This window comes from Apteryx mantelli, chromosome 1 (genome assembly GCF_036417845.1).
Source record: "Apteryx mantelli isolate bAptMan1 chromosome 1, bAptMan1.hap1, whole genome shotgun sequence".
Taxonomy (NCBI): Eukaryota; Metazoa; Chordata; class Aves; order Apterygiformes; family Apterygidae; genus Apteryx; species Apteryx mantelli.
Genome location: NC_089978.1, coordinates 155,963,975 through 155,989,618, shown reverse-complemented (window position 1 = coordinate 155,989,618; position 25,644 = coordinate 155,963,975).

The window sequence follows — 25,644 nt, the reverse complement described above, 5'->3', positions numbered from 1 at the left end:
GTTAAAGATCAGGGGCTTAACTGCAGGTAGTTAAGCTGTTGGTTGTTTATTTATTATTATTAATAAAATAATAATTTTCCAAATATTTTCTGCTGTTTTCTCATTTTTACCTAAAAATTTGCCTCTGAAATCTCTCAACAACAGCAAAATATGTGCAGCAAAATGTGTCAGCTTAGTCACAAAAAACACATTTCAGAAAGTATTACTGTGAAAATAAGTTGAATCCTTTTGGAGAAATGAGAGTTTGCGGTGACAAATCTCACTATTAAAAGAAACAAGAGAAGCCACCATCACTCACTGACAGCTGTTCCCAATGCTCCCTTCAACCAGTCAAGCCTTCTTATTTTAGTTACTTTCTATATTACTCCTGATTAAACGCTTAAATCTCCATATCTGAGAACAGAAAGATAATCTGGATGATGTCTCTGTAACTAAGGCTTCTCTTGTGGGGATCTTGCTGGGTCAAAGTCCAGAAGGAGGGGTCAAATGAACTTAGTGAAAAGAGAGAGCAATTTTCAGCTGAAACACAGAAGGCAAATACAGATTTATCTTCCTTGGTAAAGAAAAAAATCTCCCTTTTTCATAGCTAGAAGAGTTGACTATAAATCAACAATATAAATCACTAGTTTTAAACCTCAGTTACACTCTAAATCAAAGGAACACTTGACATGTTTATTTCCTCAATAGATGCCAAGAGCATTCAGTTTTTAAATGTTTATATTTATTTTTTTCAGACTACATCTAGAGTAGCAAATCCATGGAAAACCAAGCTCCAGTTCTGTTCAAAGTGGGAGTGGAAAGTTTCTCTATCCGTGGTCAAAATACTCTTCAGTTAATGTATTGATATTGTACTGCTCTGAAATTTTCAGTCATCAAAAGGGGGTAAAAAGGGTATCATAAAACTAATTATATATTGTCTCAGCTTTATTGCTTGTATTTTATTGCCAAAGTCTTGAAATGTGGCTTCTTTTATAGAACAGGTTACAGGCCTTCAGCTGTATGAAAACAATCTGATGTAGTGTGGAGTTTGTTTGTTAGTTTTAGAGGTTAATAATCTTACAGATTTCCCCTAGTGCAAGTCTTTTATTGTGGAAATAATGATGTTTGTCATATTTAAATGCATATTAAACCTACATCCTTGCTTGTATTATTTTTTCCCAGAAGAGGATTTTTTATTGGTTTGGTATTTTGAATTTGTTTTGCTAAGAAATAACAGAGCCTGTAGGTTGCCCACAGCACCTACTGAGATGCCATGGAGCTTGTTACACAGAGGCAGAATTTACTGGAGGGTCTTGATTTCTTACAATGTAAACAGAAAGTAGGAAAGTCTGGAAAGCAATGTTATGCTCAAGGTGGTTCAGTTCAGTTTGGTAGGCCCAGAAGTCAAAGTAACAGCCAATCATCTCTTAAAAACAAGTTCTATTTCTCCATTTCTTCAGAGCTCTTATTAGACACTGTATTAGCTGTGCTCATCTCAGCAGATGACTCTTTCTCCTCTGCCTTGCCCACTCAGACTGTGATGAGGAAAATATCTGCCTTTTCTGAGGGAAGGGAATGGACCGTCCCTGCTGTTACCTGGCCCAGCCCAGACTCACTTCTCGGTTGCTGGCCCCAGGACCAGGCAGGCACCCCTTTGGCAGCACATCCCTGGCTATTGGAACAGCCCCATAAACATTTGGCCATCACGTGGATATACAGCTGCATGGAGGCTATCTGATGAAACAGGAGTAAGAGTCCCCTAAAACATAGAGCCTCTGGGGAAGCAAAGAGAAGGGAGAAGTCCAGGAATGAAGTGTAGAAGGAAACTGTTCTTGCAGGACTACTACATATAACAATGAATAATCAATCACATGCATCAAGGAACAATGCTTCTAGCAGGACTTTTCAAAAGAGCCTAAGTGATTTAAGAGCACAACTGTCATTGACTTCCAGTGGGGCTTAAGCACTTTTGAAAATTTACCCCTTAAAACATCAAGCTGTTAGTTGATGTTCTTTGTACTTCACTCTCTTTTAGCCTTGTTCTTGTTTTGATTTGGCTGCCTTGGAAACCTACTGTCAGTTTCCATGGAGCAGTGCACCACTGTACATATATTATTATGGCTTTACCTTTTTATTCTCTGCCCCTATGGCATGGTAATGATCAATCTCTGAGCATCTGAAAGACAATCCCATCCTGGGAAAAGCAGGTGAACCACAGAAACATTTGCCTGTCAATGAAAGCACTCTCCTCTCACAATTGTCACGTCATCCTTCTCCATATAAATGCTATGCCTGCATCAAAGAGTTTCTGAGCAGTGCTAGGAACCAAAGTGATTCCAACAGATGACCATGGCTATGACAGTAATGGGACTTTTACTAAGATTGTGTCATGGGTCTGAAACATCAGCAGTCACAAAGCTGAGCATTGCTTGCATGGAAACAGGAACTGGAAGTGGACATGTGGCATGAAGACAATCAGAGCTCAGCTTGGGGTAGATCACATCTGCTAGTTGTACCAGCCTTAAAACTGACTTTCTTCTAACAAATCACAAGAAATAAAATGGGAATTTCACATAGGCTGGCATTAGTATTATTGACAATATCACAGGGCCTCAACCCTGCTCCGCAGTTCAAAGCAAAAGCTGTTCCCATTTTAAGTTATATCAGGGAACGGGATTCTTCTTTGAGTGAACACAGAAACATGGGCAGTTGCAGGGCCCACGCGTATTGAATAGTAGTGAGAAGAGAGTGTCACTGGGCCTTGGTGTGAGTAGGGCCAGGGATAGCTTTTTCTAGGACATAGAGGCATAAAATGTTATTTAAATTTCTGTTATTTGGAGACTGAAAATTACCAGGCTAATTTTAATGGGTGAATTCAGCTAATAGTTCTAATCAGCCACTCTCCAGAAGAGCTGTCATCACAATTCAAAAGTAATCACCCTGAACCCTGAAAGAAAAAAGATCATTCAGTGTTTTAATCCAGTTAGCATAGCGGTGTTCTGGTACTCGAGACAATTGCATCTCTTAAACACCTATAATTACAGCTTTTTGAAGGAAAGTAATTGTCTTCAGCACTCTCCTACCACCTTGAGACATACGGCCATGGTGGACCATAAGACAACAGGATTTTATTTACACACTGGTGACTTTGAGTACTGCCAGGAAGCTTGAGAGCAGACTCTATAAGTGCTCAGAATGGAGAGATCTTTATAGCTGTAGAAACAACTGCTGACAGTGATATTTCCAGGAATTATTAGCAAGCCTCTCTAGCAAATGAGGGTTATATTCAACACTACTGTATGGCATATTTGTGCCAAACCATCTGGAGTAAGCATATCCCAAGGTAATATATTATTTCCTTTTTCCTTTCAAGGCAATAATCTTAGTTTCAGAGGTATTCTTTGTCACATCTAGAAGATTCACAAATAGAAGGAAAATTCCTTTGAAACACTCCTTTCTATGGGACAGAGAGGTATGGCTGGAGTAATTTTATAGCATTTAATGTCTTAGGTTTTGTTTGGGTTTTGCTTTGTTTTTACAATTTTCTGTTCTTCTCACCTCCTCCTTTCTCACTCACTGTGATTTATAAAAATTCCCCTATATTTAAAAAAAAAAAAAATCCTAAAATCAGCTCTGAGATAAGTGTTTTGATTTATAGTTAATACTCTTTTGGAATTCCAAATGGTAACATTTTTCTTTCTAGCTGCACCTAGTCCCTGTTTAGGTGTGGAAGATGCACAGCCTGTCCATTAACCTGTACAACTGTAATGCAGAATCTGAACATTTTCTGACCTAAAGTTTTGATGGATTGTGCAGTCTTTCTTCCCCACTGATATTTTGCTGGTTTTCCTGAATGCAGTGTAAGAGTGAATGCTTACCCTTTGAAAGGGAGATATCTTGCTTTTTTCGAACTTAGTTTCAAGTCATTTCTAAGTTGCGTGTATTACTGCAGAATCACAGAACCATTGATGTTGGAAGGCACCCCTGGAGATTGTCTAGTCCCACTCCCCTGCTTGAGGCAGGGTCAGCTAGAGCAGTTTGTCCAACCAGGTATTGAATATCTCCAAAGATGGAGACTCCACAACCTTGTCGGGCAATCCAGTGTTTGATCAGTCTCACAGTAAAAAAGCTTTTTCTTATATTTAAATGGAGTTTCTTGCTTTTCAATTTGTGCCCATTGCATCCCATCCTGTCCCTGGATACCACTGAAAAGAGTCTGGCTCCATCTTCTTTACATTCCCCATCAGATATTTATACACATGGGCAAGATCCCCCGAGTCTTCTCTTCTCCAAGCTAAGCAGTCCCGCTCTCTCAGCCTCTCCTTGTATGAGAGATGCTCCAGTCCCTCAGTCGTCTCTGTAGCCCTTTGCTGCACTTGCTCCAGTACATCCATGTCTCCCTTGTTCTGGGGAGCCCAGAACTGGACCCAGCACTGAGATGTGATCTCACCAGGGCTGAGGAAAGGGGAAGGATGACCTCCCTCGACCTGCTGGGAACACTTCTGATATTGCTATTGCTCATCAGAAAGCTATGGGAAATATGTGAGGAGAATGAGATTTTTCTGCTACCAAATTTTCTCGTGGCCCTTGAGTAGCTATTGTAATCAGATAAAATAGGGCTGTGAACTCCAATATAAAATTTGTCTTGGTGAGTTTCTATCTTGTCTAACCACAAGAGAGAAATACATATACAATATTCATGCTTCATTTAAAGTAGTTATACATTATTGCTTCTATTTAGTGTTCTTAAACTCTCATTTATCCTACATAAGTTTGACAGTGTATTTAGTATCAGGTCTATAAAAATAGAAGTTTACACATGAAGTTAAAGAGTAGTTGATTTGCTTTTTATTTAGAGTATAAAGTTCATGTGTTATTTCTTCAGGAAATCAGAAAGTGTTATTGCACAATGCGATCTACGAGATGTAATAATTTTTAGCACTGAAAATGTGAAATTATATAAAATAAACTGAATAGTGATTTCAAACTTTCTGAAAACATTGACTAAAAGGATTTTTTTTTCTTTTAAAAAGTGATGTATAGTTAGAGAACTCTAGTAAGTCTAAGATTTGTGCACCAGAAGTCATAAGAACAAAAGCTTATGATACTGTCAATTATCTGAAATTTTCAATATAATTTTTTTTTTAAACCTGGAAAAGGTAGATCTAGGTATTGCAGAAGAGGTATAAATGAACAAAAAGTCACTGTTAGAGTTCAACAAGGAAGAATCAGGTTGGAAACAGGTTTGACACTTTAAAACCATATTCTGTCATGTGTAACAGTGCGCTGCCATCCTGAAGAGCTGCTTGCAGGGAGTGATGCAGTGTCTAATAGGGCTTGCATGGTTTCTATGTTTTTAGCTCTGATGAGAAACTCATAGCAGTGGTGGTGGTCTGATGTGCCAGAACTGATTCATGGGAAGCAGTCTGGGGAAGAAGGGCACCTTTAATGAGAATTTTTTGAAAGGCCAGGTACTCAATAAAGTCAATATCTCTCCCAAGAGGCATTCTTTTTTTCAGATGAAAAGTTTTCTTTGGAATGAGTTGATCTTACAGCGATCTGCTAGCAACAGAAGCTTGTTCACACTCCGCCCTCCGGGGGCAAAGCAGCACTTAAGGACAGAAAGGTGAGGACTGAGTTCAAATATGCCACAAAAGTATTATATCTTTATTATTACAAATGCTTGGAAAATATATTGCACATGAACTCACAAGACCAAGCTGACACCTGAGAGTTATCCATATTTTCTTTACCCAGAAGTGAAAAACATAAATTGGAAAGCGTGCTGTTATAGTACCATCTACTGGATCCCCAAAACCACGCATCTCTTTCCCTTTAAGGAATTGTTGGCCCTAGTCATAATTTATAGCCTCCGCAGGACTCTGTTATTCCAAACACCTATAACTTAAACAACAAAATGGTTTTCATACCACTAGAAATATGAGGCTGTCTCTTCTGATTCCTCTGCAGATCGTGGCAATATAATTTAAAGTGTGGCTAAAATTATTGTAAAAACCTGCTGTTAGGATGAAAAAGTCTTGTACTCTGACAATAGAGCTTCGTGAGAATGAAACATTCAACATTTAGTGCCCCATAGTTGGAACACATCTTTCAATATTCCTAAAAGCTCTGACCGTGGTAGAACTGCTACATGCATTGCTTGGCTTTAATAGGGTCTGGCTTTCGCAGGCTATCATGAGTTTGTACGTGTGCTTTCCCCTGAGGAGAGAGGCAAAATATAACATTTCTCTTTATTAATATTTGGAGTGGATGGCCTTTTTCAGCCTCAAGCTTATTCCAGGTGGTATTTGGACTGATGCTTTCTGGCTTGCCAATGACTGCCAATTTATGGTATGCAAAATTTAAAATATGACCGCTCAGTTAATAGTTTAGGTGCCTGTCTGTGGCTATAAGTGCTTGAGCCCAACATTCAGCTGTCTCTGCCTTTTTCAGAAGTATGTCTGAACTCTTGCAAAAGCCAGCAGCAGGACAGATTTTCCTTAATCTCTCTCAACTTCAATATCATCCAGATCCTCCTTACTTGCCCACACAGTTAATGGGCAGCTTCAAGACCTGGCTCAGATGAAGGCTCCAATGTGGGATCCTCTTGGCAAGGGGAGCAGGCAGTGAGGTGATACTGTCTGTGGGGCTGTGGGGCTGCTCTCAGGGAAGACAGCTGTGCAGAAAGCTCACTTACCACGGTAATTGATCCTACTCAGAGGTCATTTCAGGTTGTATCTCCAGCTGGTTCCCAGATTGCTGGGAATAGTTCAGCATCTCCTAAAGAAATGCTGTAGAGGAGTATGTGATTCATTTCATTTCTGCAGACTCACTTGCCAAAATGATACATATGGGTAGTAGGTAACCAAGCAGTCAGATCGACCTCTGACCCGTGTTCTGACAGACCAGCCTTACTGGATGTATATACTGCTGTACATACCCTCATCTCATCATTGGTATGTACTGCCTGATAACAAGAGCTGGCTGATCAGTTAGTTGGCCAGGCACACTGAGGGTCTTGGGAACATGGAGAGCCCAAGCTGCAGGGGCCATGCAGACTCATCTCTTTTAAATTCAAAGTGTTCACAGATTTACAGGCTCTTGTTCAGGTCAAATTTTATAGTCTGAAGCTGGTACCACTCCACTCATTTTATCTTTTCCTCCTTTAACTCCTTTTCTCTTTTAACTCCTTTCCTCCTTTACCTGTTACCTTCCTCTTTGCATCTTTCCAAAGTCATATTCCTAAGCTTTCTTAACTACCTCTATTCTGCTTAGAGAGTCTTAAATCACACACATGTCCTAATTTTCTTTTTTGGGAGAATGAAAGTATTTCAGTTAAGTTACCTATTGCTCACTCACTTGTGGCAACTGCAAGCTACCTGCAGTCGCAGCTGAACTGGAGTAACCTCATGTTGCCCAATCAATAATCCACTTCCAAGTAACAAGTGGCAGCTCAAAACTCCCTGATTTAGTGTCAGACTTTTTGCTAGGTCAGGGAGAGAGCAGATGTGCTAACAAGAAACTGAAGATATTGCTTGATATTCTTGATTCAGTCACAGGTAAGCATACAGCCTCAGAAATGTGGCCACACCTCCAGCAAAGTGCACAAGTACTAATATACCTTGTTGTGCTCTCTCTCTTGCATGTGACATACAGTTCATGCTTTCTGTACAACTTCTTGGGCGTCCTTCCTATCTCTCCTCGCTCTGCCCGACCATTCTGTGAACATCACATTTACTCAGTTCTTCCACTCAAATGAATATTCTCATAACTCTGCTGTTATTTCATGTCTTTACATTTATCCAATATTGTAGCTGGGTTTTTGTTCACCAGTTTTTCCCAACTCTAATAGCAATAATACCTACATTGCCTACATTGTGAAAAACAACTGCATCAAGTCCTGTCAGATGTCACCAAGAAGGCACCAACACTGAACTCGGTCCGCCCAGCAAGTGGCCTGCGATGAGAAATGACATGCTGCTTAGTATGATAGTCATAAGGCAGCCAAATATGGAGGAACCCTGTACTGGCACATTTCTGTTCTTCTGTATCTTAATGATTTTTGTCAGATGCAGTCCTAACTAGGACAACTTAAATTCTGTGACTCAGGCAGTGCCTCCCCATCCTATATTTCCTCCATGTAATGCCTAGCATATCCATTTGTGACCGACATCCATATTTCTTCACAGCTAAAAGAAATGCATTTGGGAGTACTCCTCAGATGAAGCCCTTAGTTCAACACACACTTGGCACAAGATATAACTGAACAGACTTATACTGAAATGACTCCTCTTCTATGTTATTGTGTAGTACCATAAAGTTCTGATTCTGAGATCAGTTCCAACTACCTGTTTTGCTGGCCTCTTTTTAACCAAAATGAGATTTATATGAATGTAAAAATATTCATCTGTTGTAGCCTTTGCTAGTGTCAAAATATACAGTGATTCTGTGAAGTCATTGGTTTTTAATTATTTTTACGTCTATGCACAAAAACCTGTGCTCCTGGACAAAACTTATCTCTAGTTCTTCCAGTCAGTTTAGCCCCCAAGAATCACACTTCACTCTCCAAGGAGACCCACTATACTTAGAGAGTTAATAGAGCTCATAGAGACTTATAGAGACTTCTGTGGAGTCAGAGGAGACTGGCACAGAGTACTTTATTCTATCAGACAAAAACAGTGTACATTTGTTTCTTTTTCTGTGATGTTTTAATAGTAGGATGATAAAAATGAATATGCATTCCTTCTTCCATAATAATTTCTCTCAAAATAAAATATATACCTATGCAACATTGTACTACTGAACATCTATGGCCTTTCTTTAAAGATATGTCTATTTTACATTATGAAACTTAAGTTTCCCATCTTCTTTTTTAATCTGTTTTAGTCTTACAATTGAATCTAGTTTTAGAGTGCTCTTATGTGTTTGCATTTTGGCTATATTACCTTTCTCAAAAGAGACAAAGACAAAGCTTTTATCCTAAAAGAAATTTGAATGACCTGTGTCAGAATGTAACTGAAAAAAAAAGCTAAAATCACTATAGAGTTTAAGAAAAGCTGATTAAAAGAACAGATTAATATTTAAATTAAATAAATAACAAATCAGTATCACTATTATAATTCAAGTCTTATGTTCTAGTCTGAATGAAAAATAATTTGTCTGACAAGAGGAAGCAGTTGCAACAGTTCTACAAACCTGAGCTGAAATTCAAGAAGCCTCAGGATAGGCCTGCTATTTATTTTAACTTACTTGAAGAAAAATTCTGACGCTATACCAGCCAGCCCAACCTTCTCCCCAGTGCTTGGGGGAAAGCAAGAACAAAGTGTATATACAGGAATATACATATTCTGAATATGACACACATGGAAGAAGGGGTCACTGCAGTAGAGTAACCAATATGCAAGAGGTTCTATATAGTTCTGCTTGTTATTTAGAGGGAGCATCAGCTAAGGCTGAGGGAAGAGGTATAAAACAGCCCTTCTCTTTCAAAGGTCAATTGCTGATGGTCACATATCTCCTTTCTCTCTCCACTGTGTGAAACAGTGCAAATAGAATAGGCTTTAAGACATATCCTTGGCTGACATCCCTTGTCAAAGACATGAAGTTGAATATGCTCCATCAGCTTTTGCACTGCCATATGTCCCAGCATGGAGCTCTCTCAGTTCCCACTGCTTTTTTGGAACTGAAGCTTTTCATGAGTCTTCAAAGGATAACCCTTGCCCCTAAGACCAGCAGAAAGGCTCTACTATTTTTTCTGCTTCTGCTCACTCTGTTTTCAGAGAAGTATCTACAGTGACTCCCAGGTCACTTTCCTAACTGGCAAAAACTAATTTTGAGCTTATCATTAGCTGTATAGTTAGGACTATGCTTTTCCCATGTCCATGACTTCGCATTTATTGACTTGAAATTTCATCAGCTGCTTTATGTCCCAGTCACTCAGTAACACAAGAGCCTTCTGCAGCCCTTTGCAGTCAATTTCATTTGGACAAGTTTGAATAATTTTGTATCATTGTCAGCAAACCTTGTTATCTCATGCTTCTCACCATTTTCCAGATTTTTTATGAGTATGCTGAAAAACAGCAATATAAGAGCAATTCTCCCTATGGTAATTCCTCTCTATTGTGAAACCTGAACAATCATTCCTAGCTTTTGTTTCCTACCCTTAACTGTAGATAGATCATATTATCCATGAGAGACCACTGTGTCTTATCTCACTATAGTTTAGCTTCTTTAAAATACCTGGAGGGACCTCCTCCAAACTTTTCTGCCTCCTTTTGACTGCCTCCTTTCCCTTGGATCGCCTTTATACCATATGTTTTTAGACTTCTTCCAAGAATTCTAACATTTATGAGACATAGCTTTCCTCCACAAATCACATACTAACTCATAATCAGTGTATCATATTTATTTTTATGTTTGCTGCTACCTTCCTTTTATTTTTGTAACACAACTAATTGGGGTCAGTTTAGTCACCAAGCTTGGTGCAACACGAACAATAAATGGCAGCAAGCCCTTTACTTATTTTCACCTTTCTGAGCGTAAAGCAGACAATGGTACACCTACAGCAGCAGACTGGTGTAGTCTGCTGTGGTAGTTGTAGCTAAGCATTGGCCTGAAACAATTTTCCCTTAGTTCAGCGTATCTATTCAGCAGGATTAATTTGGGTTTAAATGTTATCTAATTTGACACAACATGTTTCTGTTATGCTTTTAATTAAAGCTGTCCTATGAGCTTGTGCTCACACAGCTGCTGAGAAGTAACACATGACACTTGGAGCTCTAGAGCAAGATTTGAGGAGGTTGCAGGAGCTCTTGGACCTCCTATAACCTTTGTGTTAAATGTGTGCTAGGCACCTGCTAACAGATTTCTTTGTGGTATGGGTCAAAAACAGGGTATGCATCAAGCCAGTTCTGAGCTAAAACACTGGTATAAATGTAAAGCATCTGTCCGAAGCAGAGCTGCTGATGAACAGATAGGGAAATGAGCATATGCTGAAACAGCTACATTTGACATAACAGCAAGAACAGAGGATCCTATTTTAAAGTCTGTGAAAATGTTATCGTTACCAATTTTAGTAAACTGAATTATTTTTCTTTGTTTTTACTTCTTTTCATGGCTATATTTTCTCAACCTTCTCTCTGGGATCTGTGGAGTTTCCTTTTAGTACCTCTATCTTTTATTGTTTTCAAGGCATCTGCTTCTTTTAAGTTTCATTTTGCTTTCAAATTTTACCTGCTCTGATTCCAATGAGAAATTGGAATGTATGTTTTTGAAAGGATTTCCATCTGTGCCCTAGCCTGAGTATCTGCTCTTGGGCTTAGGTTCACTGACCGATGCATTACTCAGCTCTCCTTCAAAAGCTTATAAATCACTCTGCAATATGGATTACATACAATCAAAGTAAGTGGTGCAATGAGATTATTCACACTCTTAAAAACTAAAGTAAAGCAATCCAAAGAATAAGTTTCCAGATCTGATCCAAAGTTTGACAGATCTGACTCAGAGCTGAATTACTGTGGATGGCAGATACATCTTGTACTAATGCTTCTCTTCTTTAAGTGGGTAAATTCATAAGCACTTTTGGTCTGCATATCCAGGCAGGTAGATGAAAATCCAATGTCTGTTATTGCTCCACCTGTTCTGCTTTGAAGTTAGTTGTCTTTAAATATTTGCTGCAAGGGAAGTCAGCTTCTTAAATGTTCACACAATAAAACGTGAGTCTGACCAAGGTGTGCTGGGAGCAAGAAGAAAGGAGTGCTATAAATCTAAGCATTGCCATTATTTTTGAAGTGCTGCATGAATTAAAAAGTACAAAACTGGCTGCTTCCAAGCTGCTGTTTTCACAGTTAGATTTCCTAAAGTGCAAAAGGACTCAGTAGATTGGATCTGTTCAACTGAGAACAAGAAATTATTTTAGTCATCTGTACAGCTAAGGTTTCCATCTGTTCCTACTGTATTATAGATGTGTCTGTCATACATCAGTCATATGTGTTTATTGTGTGTGTACTCCACAAAGCCATGGGATGCATTTAACAACAGAGCCAAAGTGAGTTGTCAGTTGTAACACACTCTCTCAATCCCATAATAAGGAATTAGCTATGCTGCTTTCTACCACCATCCCTGGATCCAGCTCACACACTACCTTCTTGTAACTCTCTGCTAAGAAATGCTGAACCTGTAGAAAACCTGTAATTACCATCCTATTCATGACCTTGCACCCATATCCATTCCAAAGCCAAGGATTCCCCGTCCATAGGACTGGGCACACTGGTTCAAACTATGGAGACACTGAGCCCAGTAACCTGCCTCTAATAAAAGCACACCAGGGCCGTGGGGACATAGCATGGGTCTTGGCATGCACAGTGTCCTTCACAGGGCTTGTGCCTTTTCTGTGGTGGGAAGGAGAGCTTTGGATGCTCTTGCACCGAGGGCACCAGGATGCTTCCATTCTAGCTCCTTCAGATCCGCTTACTGAGGTCCTGGCTGCACTCTTCACCTCCCCTTTTTATTTTCACTTATGCCATTTCCAAGGTCTCACCAGGTCATGGGACCTCTCTGCCAACTTCCTCTTGGCCTGTCCAAGCTGGTCTTTAATACCACCAGCAGAAGGAAGCTTGGATGGTGCCTAACACGGAGTGTCCCAGCAACTGCAGGACATTTTTCTGTTCCCTCATCCCATCATATTGGTAGGTGGGACACCACTGGGAAACACCACTGGCTGCGTGGATGACTTCAAGGAGCAGCGGATACTGTTTGGAAGGGCCTTCTCGCTGTTCCCCTCCAGTTCTCTGTCACTATTTATTTTTATCTTTTTTCCATTAGTCATTAGACTCGTACACTCCTCACTTTTTTTCATCAGTTATTCCCTTAACTGACTTGATTTTTCCTTTATCCCTTTTCTTTTCTTTTTGGATGAGAAGGTGAGGCAGAATGAGTGCTTATTTTTGTTAGTAACAGATATCAGGGACAGAACCAGTGGGAAAAGCAGCCATGATCTAATACCTAGGGAGCAAGGCAAGTATGTTTGATACTGGCCCCTGATCCTCTCCCCACCTCCAAGTAACAGCTCCAGAGATTTCTTGACCCTAATGTGGTTTATCTATTTAGTCACCCTTGCAATGGATCTTTCAAGTTCTTGTCCAGTCTCTCCTTTAATGAATCTCTTCATGTAATTTTCCTCATACAATGAAATTACTTTAAAGCTGGTTATGTTATAATGTATAATGACCTTATATCACTTAAAAATGGAGAGAAGTCTACTTTAAATCACAGAATTAAAGGGCACTAAGTTACATTAGTCAGGAAAAAAAGACTGCAAATATACAGTTTGAGCCATGACAAATTTAAGTCCTTGTAAAGGATATGCACAGTTAGTTCTTCAGTCTTTAGCAGAGAAATGACATAAAGTGTGTCTGCTTATGAATATGTATCAACCATAATACAAGCTTTTTTGTATAGGAAATTTGACTTAATTCTGTGTTAGGAGACAGCTTGCACCTGTAATTATGTTACCATTTACTATTGTATAAAACTCCACTCCGTACTAATTACACTTAACAAATAGAGTGCTTAACACTAATTATACTGGAAGATCTACAAAGCAAAACCCTTTTTTCTACTTTCTTGGTAGACTGCACTCTAACAGTAGAGAAAAATCCTTTAGCATCTGAATCATACTGTAGGTCAAATTGCTTAATGGTGATTAGATGTGTCATATGTACATCTTCTAGTTTTCAGATTCAATCAAACATTAAGTGTATCTCCTGACATTTGTTTTCAGCCCTATTTTGTGGTAATGTTGTTTTCCTTGGCATATTCTTCCTGTTTTACAAAAGTACGTTATGACCTAAATACAGCAAAAGAGCATCATGGCTAGTTTTTGATTTATGACATGTATAATTGAAGTTATGAATAAGCACCTTATTTTTTCTCTGTTCTTGTTCATGATAATATTAATAGAGTCAAGTACTCAAGGGAAGCATTATGTAGCCTTCTGAGTAGTATGTTGCCTTGCCTTTCGCTTCTTAAGATAACAATTACAATTTATTGAGGATAGTACACACAAATTTTTACAATGAGTCTACAAGTCCAGATTTCTGAGAGATCAAGTATCAACCACAATATGAATAATCTGAGGCCACTGAGTATTTTCATGAAACAACAGTATTTATGTTCCTTTACTATTTCATCAATTATTTCACTGTAAAAGCAGTACATGAAATAATCTATTCCACTTCACATGGTCTGCTGGACCTTCACTTTCCAATTCAGAAAACAATATTTTAACGCTAAGCAATGGGCAATCTAATTCCTTATTTCTTTTATTGTTCCCATCAGAGCTGTTTGACAGGTCTGTTTTTCTGGTCACATGATAATTTCCATCTTTTGTTACTGCATATAGATGCTCATGGGATCCAGTTACCGAAGTTACTTTGTCTTCATAGAGTTGTTTGCCCTCTGTGCTATCTGTGGGACTCTTCAAAGACATCTGGCCTGGAAAGCTGGCATTCTTTGTTCTGTTGCTGGGCTGTAAATCTCAGCTCTAGCTCTGCAACAGGTCTGTTTGAAAGACAGTTGCTCTAAAATAAGCATTATTGTGGATGTACTTGAGATGGCTTTAACTCTCCAAAGCCTGTCATTTTTTGTAAATACCGAAATCGTGAGGGTAGTTCTTCAGACTTCTGCTATAGATTTTTGATCTGTTCCGGTGGTTGCTTTGACACATCTGAAAGAGTTCACTCATTCAGCTGTGGCTGATCATGTATATTGTCATTATCTTGTTTTTTCCTGCACTGCTCTCCATTCCATGGATACAGCACTGCCCAGTCTTATTGATGGATCCCTTTTTGAGCATGACTCCCTGTTTTTCCTGGTATCACCTCAGTGGTTGTTACCTTGGCAACATCAAGATCAATCCAAACCATTTCTGAGAGAAGCATCTTTGTCCAGATTAAGGCCAGCTGCTCCAAAAAATTACTGCCTCATCTCCCTTTCCCTCCTCCACCTCACTTCATTCTTTTTGCTGCATAACTGATTATTCAAGCCTATGTAATTACCATGAGATCAACGTAGAGCCCTGCCCCTGGATTGTGACTGGCTGGTGATTAATCTCCAGATAAGTTTGAACCACACTAACTCTCTTTTGACAGAAACTAATGCAACTACTACAAGTTTGTATACTCCTCGACTTGATCCCCTATTCTGGCATGGACAAGTAATGGTTGAGTAGTTTCAGCAAAGCTAGAGGATAAAGTTTGACTAAAACTTTTTAAAATATCCAGACCTCTATTTCAGCAGTAGGCACAGAGGAAATTAATTTCCTCACAGTTAATTTCTATACTTAGGGAGGGCACAATGTCCTTAGTTATTTGTCCCGTTTATCACCGGGTTTTAAACTTGCTTCACTCTGTGAATACTGTGTTTACGTGTTTCATTGTGTTCTTCTTCATCTCAGGGGAATCCAAGATGTTCTCTACTTTAGTTAAAACCATTAATCTAGGGGGTGAGGAGAGATGAGAAAGAAGCATGAAGTGCTGATGAGGATGGAAGCCTTGCAGAGCTGAATGAAGGTACATTGCTGGATCCCACAAATGAGTAATAATTTATACTAATGCTTCAGGGCCGTAGGAATAAGCCAAAAGACATTTGTGAAATCGCAGACTGAAAGCACTCATTTACTTTACTGTTTGGCTTTAAAAAATCAGAGCCCAGTGAGGTAGGCCAGAGGCAAGGTACTCCAGCTTTCTGTAATCAACTGTTCATCTGTATGACACATTTTGCTTACTTACTAGACAAATTTTTGTATTGTTTGTGAGCAAAAACAAATAAATAAATCCCTCATAATTTGAATAATTTGAATGAGTGTTCCCCACTGCATAGTTGTTCATAATGTTTTGAGGGAAGTGAATCAGTGCCATTTATGTGGACTTCAGAATCAGTTTTGCCACAATCTTGTATAGGAAAAGCCAGGGCAGCAGAAGCCATTTTATCAAGCCCTCCTATTTAGCATCATGTTGGGGCATAGGGGTAGCCTTAGCTACAGACAAGCTGTAGTAAGAGATGTCCTCTCATCCCTTTCTGGACCTGTTTTTTTGGATTTCTGGATTTTGATTAACAAATATTAGTAGTTTGAGGGTTGCTAGAGATCATGAGAATCTCATCATCTCTGTCTAATTTTGTCTTTCATGTTTTTCTCTTTCACAACCCCAGATATTAATTCTAGGATATTTTCCATGAAGAATAACAGATTAAACTAGCCATATATATCCTGATGGTTTGTGGGTCTAACTTCTTTTATTTCAGAACTTTGCATACCTTATTTACAAAGAAAAATACTACTTCTCCACTATGTTTGCAGCCATGCTAAAACTATATGAAGCATTAAGGGGATCTGGCTAAATGCAGCTTCCTTGGGTCACTGAAATGATTCACATTCACTACCTAGATGGCAGTGGATGATTCTCTCCTTTTTTCTTCTGTTGTTTACCAGTCACTGAATGGTTTCCCTGTGTTTAGGGAATATGTAGAGAAGGCTTCCCTTCCCTGATGAGTCAGTTTCATGACCCTTTCCAATAAGATTTTTTTTTGTAATTATTGAGATATTATTATATTTTTTAATAATGACTTTTTCTAATTTTAAAGATTCTTTTCTTAATTTTGTCTTTTGGGTCTCCTTTAACTTCAGAGGCCACTCCAAACTCTACTATTCCTCATATAATGGGAGTTTCCTGCTATGCTCAACATTTAGCAAAGTTTAAAATACCATCTTAGGTGCTTAGGTACTGCCAATGCTGTTTTGTTTCTTAATCCGTGCAATAGGCCAACTGACAGCACATATTTTAAAAAGCATGCAGTTGTGGTTAACTCCAGAGAAAGTTAACTGATAATATTCCAACAGTCACACTTTATGAGGGCTGTATGAGATCTTTCTTCCTCACTTTGCTTTAGTTTAAACTTCCTAACGTACATTTTTCCTTCTCCAGTTAGCATTTTGATAGCACAGTCCCTCTTTGGATTTCAAGGTAGCCTGAAGATCAGGCAACCCATTGGCTCCAACAAGCAACAACTTTTTGTGGTCCAGCATGGTCCATGAACTTTCCCTGTCTATTAAATAAGTTCTTCCCTTAAGGGAGGTCAGAGGATTGAGCAACTGATTGCCATCGTTTATGGAGTTTCCTCCAGGGCTCAGGGTGCCATTGCCTCCCCTTGTGAATGAATCCCTTTCACAGGATTTTTGTGGGTGCATTACTGTAGCTACTGGAGGTGATGGGAGGGGAGGATCACAGGTATTTCCCATAGGTGGAGCTTGGTGGAGAATGTCATGTTCATAACAGTGCTATAGGGGATAAAAGTCTCTCTCAACTTTGCCATTACACTGTTCAGGAGGTGATGCTGATGAGTGGTGTAGCTCTTTCCCTGTTTGGTACAGTGATGAACACTTCCTCAGCACTCACCTTGCTGCAAAAAGCAATGTCCTTGCACTCACGCTAACCTCAGAGTTGTTTAATTTAAAGGTATAAATGGTATTTAAGCTGGGCATCTGAGGATATCCAAGAATCTGATGCTTCTGCTGGCATCTTTGTTTTTCTGCTTTCTGACGTCTGACAGGCTCTAAGCAGGAAGTACCCTCTAGCCAGTGTTCAGGTAGCTCTTTTCTGGAAGATTTTTTCCCTCTCAGGAGAATACTCTTAAAATCTTATATGTAATAAACTCACAATAGGGTTTTACTGCCATTTCTAGTGCCCAGCTCAAAGCTTTTGTACAGAAGTCTGATCATGCTGTAGTGCTCAAGGTGGAGGCTGGAGACTGCTGCCCCTGGCATGTTCCCCTTGCTTCTTCCCTTCTTTGCCAAGAAACTACATGTCTTCTTCAGAAACCTGGTATCTGGAACAATCTGGTAGACAGACTGCAACTTTGTCTGCTTCCACACATATAACCTCCTTCTGTCACCTTGCAGAGGACTTGCAAAAGTTTGACAGCTCCCGGTATCTCTCGCAGTATTGTAATAGGCATCAGCCTTCACTCTAAGTATGAATTCAAAACTCAACACTCATCCTGACATTTTAAAATAGATTGCAAAGTGGTCTCCATGGAGTCCTCATGGCCTTCACTTGTTCCTGTAAACAAGAAGCATTTCTTGGGACCTATAAACATCCTCTTATACCTGTTCATTAATGGAAACATCATCATATGATACAAAACACTTTTGTTTGATTTGACTTAATGCACACAAGGGTTACTAGCTCCATAATCATCTTAAACAAGCTCCCAGAGTATAACCTTTCTGCCACGACTTCACAACAGGAACAAAGTCTGGATATACAGGCTGCTTCCCATTTTCTGCACAGATTTTGGGATCTTGCTCACATTTGGGATCAAGTCTCACTCTGACCTGAACTGCTGGTTACCAAGGCACATCCCAAACTGCCCTGATTCAGCTGACTCCTCTTCTCTCCCATAGCTGCTATCTGCAAATCTCTTCCAGCTTTGCTGTTTTTCTTACTTCAGCACTCCAGCAAGAAACTCAGAGAAAGAGAAGTAAAATGAGGCATTATGAAGAAGGTGGGGGATTTTGGCCCCAAATCTCTGATGCTGGCTGATGCTGAGGGATTGGCCAGGCAAGTAAGAGAGGGATACTGGAGCTCCAAGAAAGGTATGAAAGGAGGGAATCTAACACAGAAGCAGTGGTGAGGCCACTGTTCTGTGAAGGAGAAAAAAGGTTCTTCATGAGCTGGTTTTCTAGATAGGGGAACAAACTGATGAATAAAATGCCATTATCCATCTTACCACAAATTTCTATCTTGGATATGTAATCCTAGGAAAGCACACAGAAATTAAAGTCTGTTTTTTTTCAAAACTATGCATAAGAGTCTCAGCATAGATCCTCATTTAATGTCATAGCTGGTGATTGCTGGCTGGAGTGGCCGCAAACTCTGCAGAGAGAACTGCCTGGAGAAATTCTCTGAAAAGACATGACTGCAATCAGTGTGAACAGAGCAAGAGGCAAGCTGCAAACAGTGCCAGCTCCTGCTGGAAAAGAAACTGAAGGAAATGGAAATCTGGCCAGGTCCTGGCAAGCTTTTATCACAAAATGTGTCCAGACTCCTCAATAGAAATATTTTGACTATGGCAGAACTTCAGGTATTTTAATTGTCTATAAGACTCCAGTTCAATTTTAGCTAGGCAAGACAATGCCTTGGCCATGTATGTTGGTCACAGTGCAGACCCAAAGTCACTCTCTTTAGTGTTTTGTATGCTCTTCCCTGACTACTTCAGTTTTCACCTCTGTCTCTTGTACTTCATGCAGTCCTGAAACCTGCTTGCTCTTCTGCAAAAGTAATGCCTCTGAGACTTCGGCTTATCTAAGAGTATGTGAATAACCAGGTTATTAATTAGGTTGATAGTATTATATCTTTTGCAATACAAAAGGTCCTTCTCTGGGACATTAGGCTGCTAGAAGATTGCATACAAATGCTTGGTCACCTTCCTAATTGATGGAGGACACTTTCAGAGAAGTTAGGAAAGTGTGTTTTTATGAAGTGCCTTTATGAAGCATGTAGATAGTGACCTCTTCCTATTTTTAGCAATCCTCCAGTGCGTTGTTTGTTCTTACTCCTTTTACCAAGTTAAATTTTTTAGTAAGTGCTCAACTGCTTCTTAGCATGAGCAAATTTTCCTCTGTTTCTTGTTCACTCACAAATCTGCTGACCTTTTTAGGGCCGACATATAAACAGTGGTTGTACAAATCCTCGCAGTAATTCCATCAGTTGCCTGCAAACATTTTAGCCTCAGGCACAAATGACTTCTTTGTCTTCACATTGGCTTTATATCAAAATGTAATTAAGCGATATATGTAGGCTGATGTGATCAGAGCAGGAATACATGACTCTCAGGTGGATTATATTGAGCATTATGCCTTAGCATCTGGCACGTCATCTGGTATAAATTAAACTTATGTTACTGTAACATTAATGCTTGTTATTATTTACCATATTTATTTCTATAAATATATTCATATATTTACAATAACAAATAAATATTATCAAAAGGAGATCCTCCATATACAAATAAATGGAGTACAGTTAGAGTTGGTCAAGATAATTTTAAATGAGTTCCTGGGGAATCACAGCATTATTTCTTATGCTTTGAATATTATTTTTCAATTTTGCATTTCCTTAAGTGTATGATTGCATGGATGTCCTACAGGGGATGCACTTTGTAGATACAATTGCTCATTTCCGTACTTGGAGACTGTTTCTCTCAGATGATTGAGTTCAGCTGTGCTCCATGCAGCAGAGAAAAAAATAGTCAAATAAATGTGTGGAATATGCCACCTCATTACAAAATTCTGACAAGTTTCAGTTTTTTCAGCAAAGTTTAAAAACATGCATTCTATTTTAGGAAATCTCCAGAGTAACTTTCTTTCTCTTGCACCTTCTCTTCAACCTCCTTCTCCCTAGGTCCACTGCCTTTCCTACCTCTTCTGTGTATTTTCTGTCCCATGTCCATTTGCTTCAAATGCCTCCAAGAATTGCAGAAACAATGCCATGGTTTTGTAGATAGGTTATAAAACTATTGAAAATCTCACTTCAAGAGGCCATGCCTAATCCAATAACACATCTTTGTGTGCACAATATACACACAATGCGCTGAGATCATCACAGTTAACAGATCATTTCTTCTTCTGTCCATCTGTGAGTTCATATAACTTGGTAATAGAACTAGTTTCTAGAAACTTGAACCCTTTGGTGGCATATCTCCACCTTTCCTAAACAGCCTAATTCATCATGCTGTCATCCACGTGTATGAATTGTCTTCCTATAGTATATGTATGCATATGTATATAAGTTACTAGCATTGAAGACTGCACAGGAACATGATGCAAATTAAATGGATCAGCTAGTATTCTCAATGGCTACATTCACCTACAAACATATACAATAAACTCATGTATGGTAGTGCCTCATTCTCCATGCTAGACATGTTTGCTGCTACTAAGCCTTTTACCTTAAAACAAAACAGAACAACAGAACAACAGTAAATCGGATCTTCTCATTATAAGCTTATAAGTAACACTTCACTCACACAGATTTCTTCAGCTGTCCAGGAGAAGTTGGACAGAAGCACTAGAACTGGACAGATTTGGTCTGATACACATAAACAGATGACTCTCATTCCCCAAAATTTCATCACATGACTTCAAAATATTTAGTTCCTTGCTTTGGGCAGCACGGAGTTGCAGCTTTAAAAAGATTTACCATCCCAGGGGTTACTGCATTTTCAGTTGCACAGACTAATTTACATTTATCTCTTACTTCCTATGAATCCTGTACCATTTATAATGTTGTGACTGTAATGTGTTTACCTCAAATTACTTTTAATATACTGGCTGAAAAGTTCTCAGCTGTTGTCACTCCCATCAGTAGCAAAGGTCTTATTGGTTTTTCTTACTGAACAGAAAATAATAATGATTTTTAAAATTATGCTTGTTTTGCCTATATTACCTTGAACTAAATAAAGTTTAAGAAGTAAGGATGTTAGTAGAAGTTATATCAAGCCTGAAAAGAAAGAAAGAAAGATTTTTGTAGTCTCTTTTGTTGAATCAAATGTTTCATTTTTAGAGCTTTTCTTTATTGATAGAAATTATCTTATTCTCTTACTTTTTAAAATTTAATCATGCTGGTATTTTGCTGGTGAAAATATAAATGAAGTCTCATTACAATCAAGTGCATGCAGGGTCAGTAAAATTGTTTCTGTTGAAAAACTAGTGAGATGAAAATGAGACTGTTAATAGAATATCCATCAACTGTTGATTGAAATTCACCCTCACACATAACCTATTTGTAATTTCTCTGTAACAGTGTATATTAATGGGGTCTTGCTACTTCCTTATTAGTGTTAAAATGATAACAGGAAATGTTTCAAATTCAAAACCTTTTTGCTATTGGATTTCAGAAGAGCAAACCTTAGTTCTTGTATAAAAGTCAATTATTTATATGCTCTGAATATAACTCTAAATATCTGATTTGAAAGAAAGGAGATTTATTTACAATGCTCCACATTATACTTAATATGGTGTGCAGATTTTGCTAGACCTAACAAAGTCTGGATTAAATTTTTGTTACCAAACAGAAATTCAGTGTACTTAAAGGTAAGTATGGGAATGAATTTCAATAATTGTATTTGAATTCTAATATAAGAGTGAATTTGGTATGGTTTTCCACTTTGTTCTACCTTCTGGATGGCAATTGTATAGCTCATTGCACAATGTACATTTTACAAATGCCATATAAGGAGAGAACTCAGTGATCAACTCCTTCAAAAATCTGTACAAAATTAAGTATACTAGTATTTTACTCTATCTAAAAATGGAAAAATTAAGCGTGAAAAAGCTAAATTATCCAAGGCTACAAGACATATCCATGTCAGTCATGATCCTTGGTCAAGCCAAAGCTGAATCCAGATGATTTTTGATGTAGGCTATGTAGTAGCTCATTAGTTAGGCCTTGTTCTTCCAAAAACATAAATGTAGGCTAGTTTGAATCCAAATATCATTTTTCTCCCACACTGTAAATTAAGGGTTCCAAAACATATTGCTCATTTTACCATCTCAAAAAAACAGTTCTTGGCTTTAATTTGCTACAGCATGAAAAAATGGCCCTGGTGATTTGAAGCAAAAGCTAAACTCTTCCAAAGAGTCTTCTTTATTCACTATCTATTCCCAATTTGATATGACCTTTGTAATTTTCCTCTTTTCAGCAAAGTATTTTAAAAAATAAACTGTGAAGAGAGTATCTTGATAGATGACAGTATCCAGATAAATAAGGGAGTTGTATTAGTTCCTACAGCAGGATCAGATTGAAGCTCATGCTGACTGTCAGCAACAAAGAGATCAGTATGGAAGTTTTTTACCCAAGTCTCAACAGTAGGACTAAGTGCTCTTCCCATCTAGATCCAGATATTGCCTCTGAAATTCCCTTGCTGATAGTCACTTCAGCATCTAATTCCTTGTCTTCAGGAAGGCAGAAATCCTGCACCCTGGTCAGTAAGATTTCATTAATGTAATCAGAGACAATTTTCACGGTCAACAGATATGCAGCTCCAGAGAACTGCAGTTTAGACTCTATGGTTAATGCCTCCAAGTACGATGGATGATATTCATATGCATGAGCAAGTCAGACTAATTTTTGGACCTTTTCTCCAGCTCAGAGCTCAAACTCTCTCCTTTCAGTGCTCTGGGCAGCAGACCCATGACAGTGAAGAGGCCAGCTTCTTTTTTTCTCATTTTCTTGACCTGTCAATCAGTCCTGTGGACAGCTGGCCCAAAACTCCTGATTGTTGTAGAGCAGGCAGCCAAACCTCCCCTGTGAGTCCTGTTGTTTTCATTCCACAAGTAACAGCAAGAGAGAAATATCTCTTAGTTGGCACTGAATTACTTAGTCTAACACAGGAAGGTGCACATAAAGTTAAAACAAAGGCAGGCGGTGAATCTTCTGAAAGATCAATGTTCATATCTATAGCCCACACCGTGTTATGGTTGTGTCCGGCACTGCAAGCAGCACTGGACTTTTCTAGCAGCAATTTATACTAAGGAATTAAATCTGGCCTTGGGTATTGCCAGAGCAGGGCATTGAGGGAAGTGATCTTCTGTTGACTTCTCATTCAAAGGAGCTGAATTTGTTTATAAATCACCAGTGTTTTGGCATGCAAAGCATGCAGAAAGCAAGAAAAGAAGACCTGAGAAGATCTGAGGTAAAGAAATGTTATGAAGATTGATTGTAAGCAATGATTAACTACTTAGCACATCACAAGGCAACTTTTTTCATTCTACAAAATGCATGCTTATAGTTTACAAAGCAAAATTGTTTCTATGTTTGTAAAATTGCAGAATTCACAATTTTAGTCATTTAAAATATGCTACTTTGTACACTTATTGTAGATCAGCTGGGTGTATTTTCCATATACTCAACAAACAATAGCTTAATTTTACACGCTAGTGGATTTTTTTATGGCAGATGTTTAGCGGGGTGTACAGCCTCTAATAGGAACTGTTGCATGAACACACCTATTATGATACTGAGTTTGTAGATCTGTCAGAAGCCCATCTTGAATGACCACAGGCTCTTTGCCAAAACTGTACCCTATAATAAAGCATAAATAAATGGTAGGGCTGACACAATCTCTATCATAAAGCTGAGTATTGCATCAGGTTATACAAAAATCAGCACTGATGGCAAAGCCAACAAAATAGCTTACTGAAAGAAAGAGTACTTGCACCCATGCTGCTCACCACCTGCATGAACAATGAGTTAATCCACCTGGCATGGTGAGCTTTATCTGTGTGGATGACTTCTGTGACACCATTTGAGTTAAAGCCAAATTTATTACATCAAAAATCACTTATTTGATAAAAAGATGGTTGCTTCCATCTCCAGAATAATGAGTCCAAAGGAAAGTTAATCTAACCTGGGATCAGATATTAATCACTCACTCTCAGAATCCAGTCAACAAAGCAGAAATAACAGGGCAGGTAAGGAGAGAATAAAGTGTATAGCTAGTGTTAACTGTACATCACTGGATGCCTTATACCTACCAAAGTAAATAATCTGCGTGAGTTTGTTGGGATTGCACAATTAGGAATGAGAAGAGTAATCATAAATAAAACAGAAAGCAGCTCACCAGTTAAAGATGTATAATATCACAGCAACTGGTTGACTGAAAATGAAAAAAGCTCTCTTGCCACAAAGCAACTGTTGCCAAATATCTACTTGTAGATGCCTGGGTATGTTGAACAAACTGGAAACATTTGAATTGGCTTTGAATGTCTGGCAGGACAAAAGATAATATGCAGAATTCAGCTGTTATGCATGAAGTACAGATGTTTGTAAATGTATGCAAAAAACTGATCATGAAGCATTAGCAGATCTGTGCACTCTTGGGAAAGCTATTAAATACCAAGAAACTAGCCGGAAATACAGATCAGTCTGTAGCTTGTGTGGAGGAAAGAAGGAGAATAAAATAAGGTATAATATAGGCTAGTATTTCCTGGGATTTGCCTTATTTGAAACCTTACATTTAATTAAAATAAAATGAGAGAAGATGTAGGAATTAAGCATCCTCCTGTAAAACCAGAATTTGTTCCACTGAGCGTGTTTTCAAATTCTTTAAATTTCCTCTGCTTCAGCTGGGAATCCATTGCTTAGTCTAATGTCTTGCAATCAGGAACTCAGCGCAAACATTCCCGATAATTTTCTCACTACTCTCTTTTACCCCACTGGTACCATGCTCTGTAATTCACCTTTGGTGTTAGGATTTCAACCTTCCCAGAACCTTTGAACAATTATGTCCTAGGCACCATGATAGTCACTTAGCCAAACAAGATTGCAGGGATTTGGTTATCCATCCTGCCATCACCTTAATAGCTTTGGGTCTTTTACTCTGACTTTGTACATCTTTGTTATTTGAAGGCTCATGATGTAAACATACCAAGCTTAATAGTATTCCAGCTTGAATTCTCACCAAACCTGCACAGACAGGCAATATGTTTTATTCTCCATGATGTGCTCCTGCATAAACAGACTTTATCTTCTTCTCATAGTACATTTATAAAGATCTAAAACTGGTCGCTTCAATTGCCTTCATGATCTCTTTCTGCAGACCAGTTTT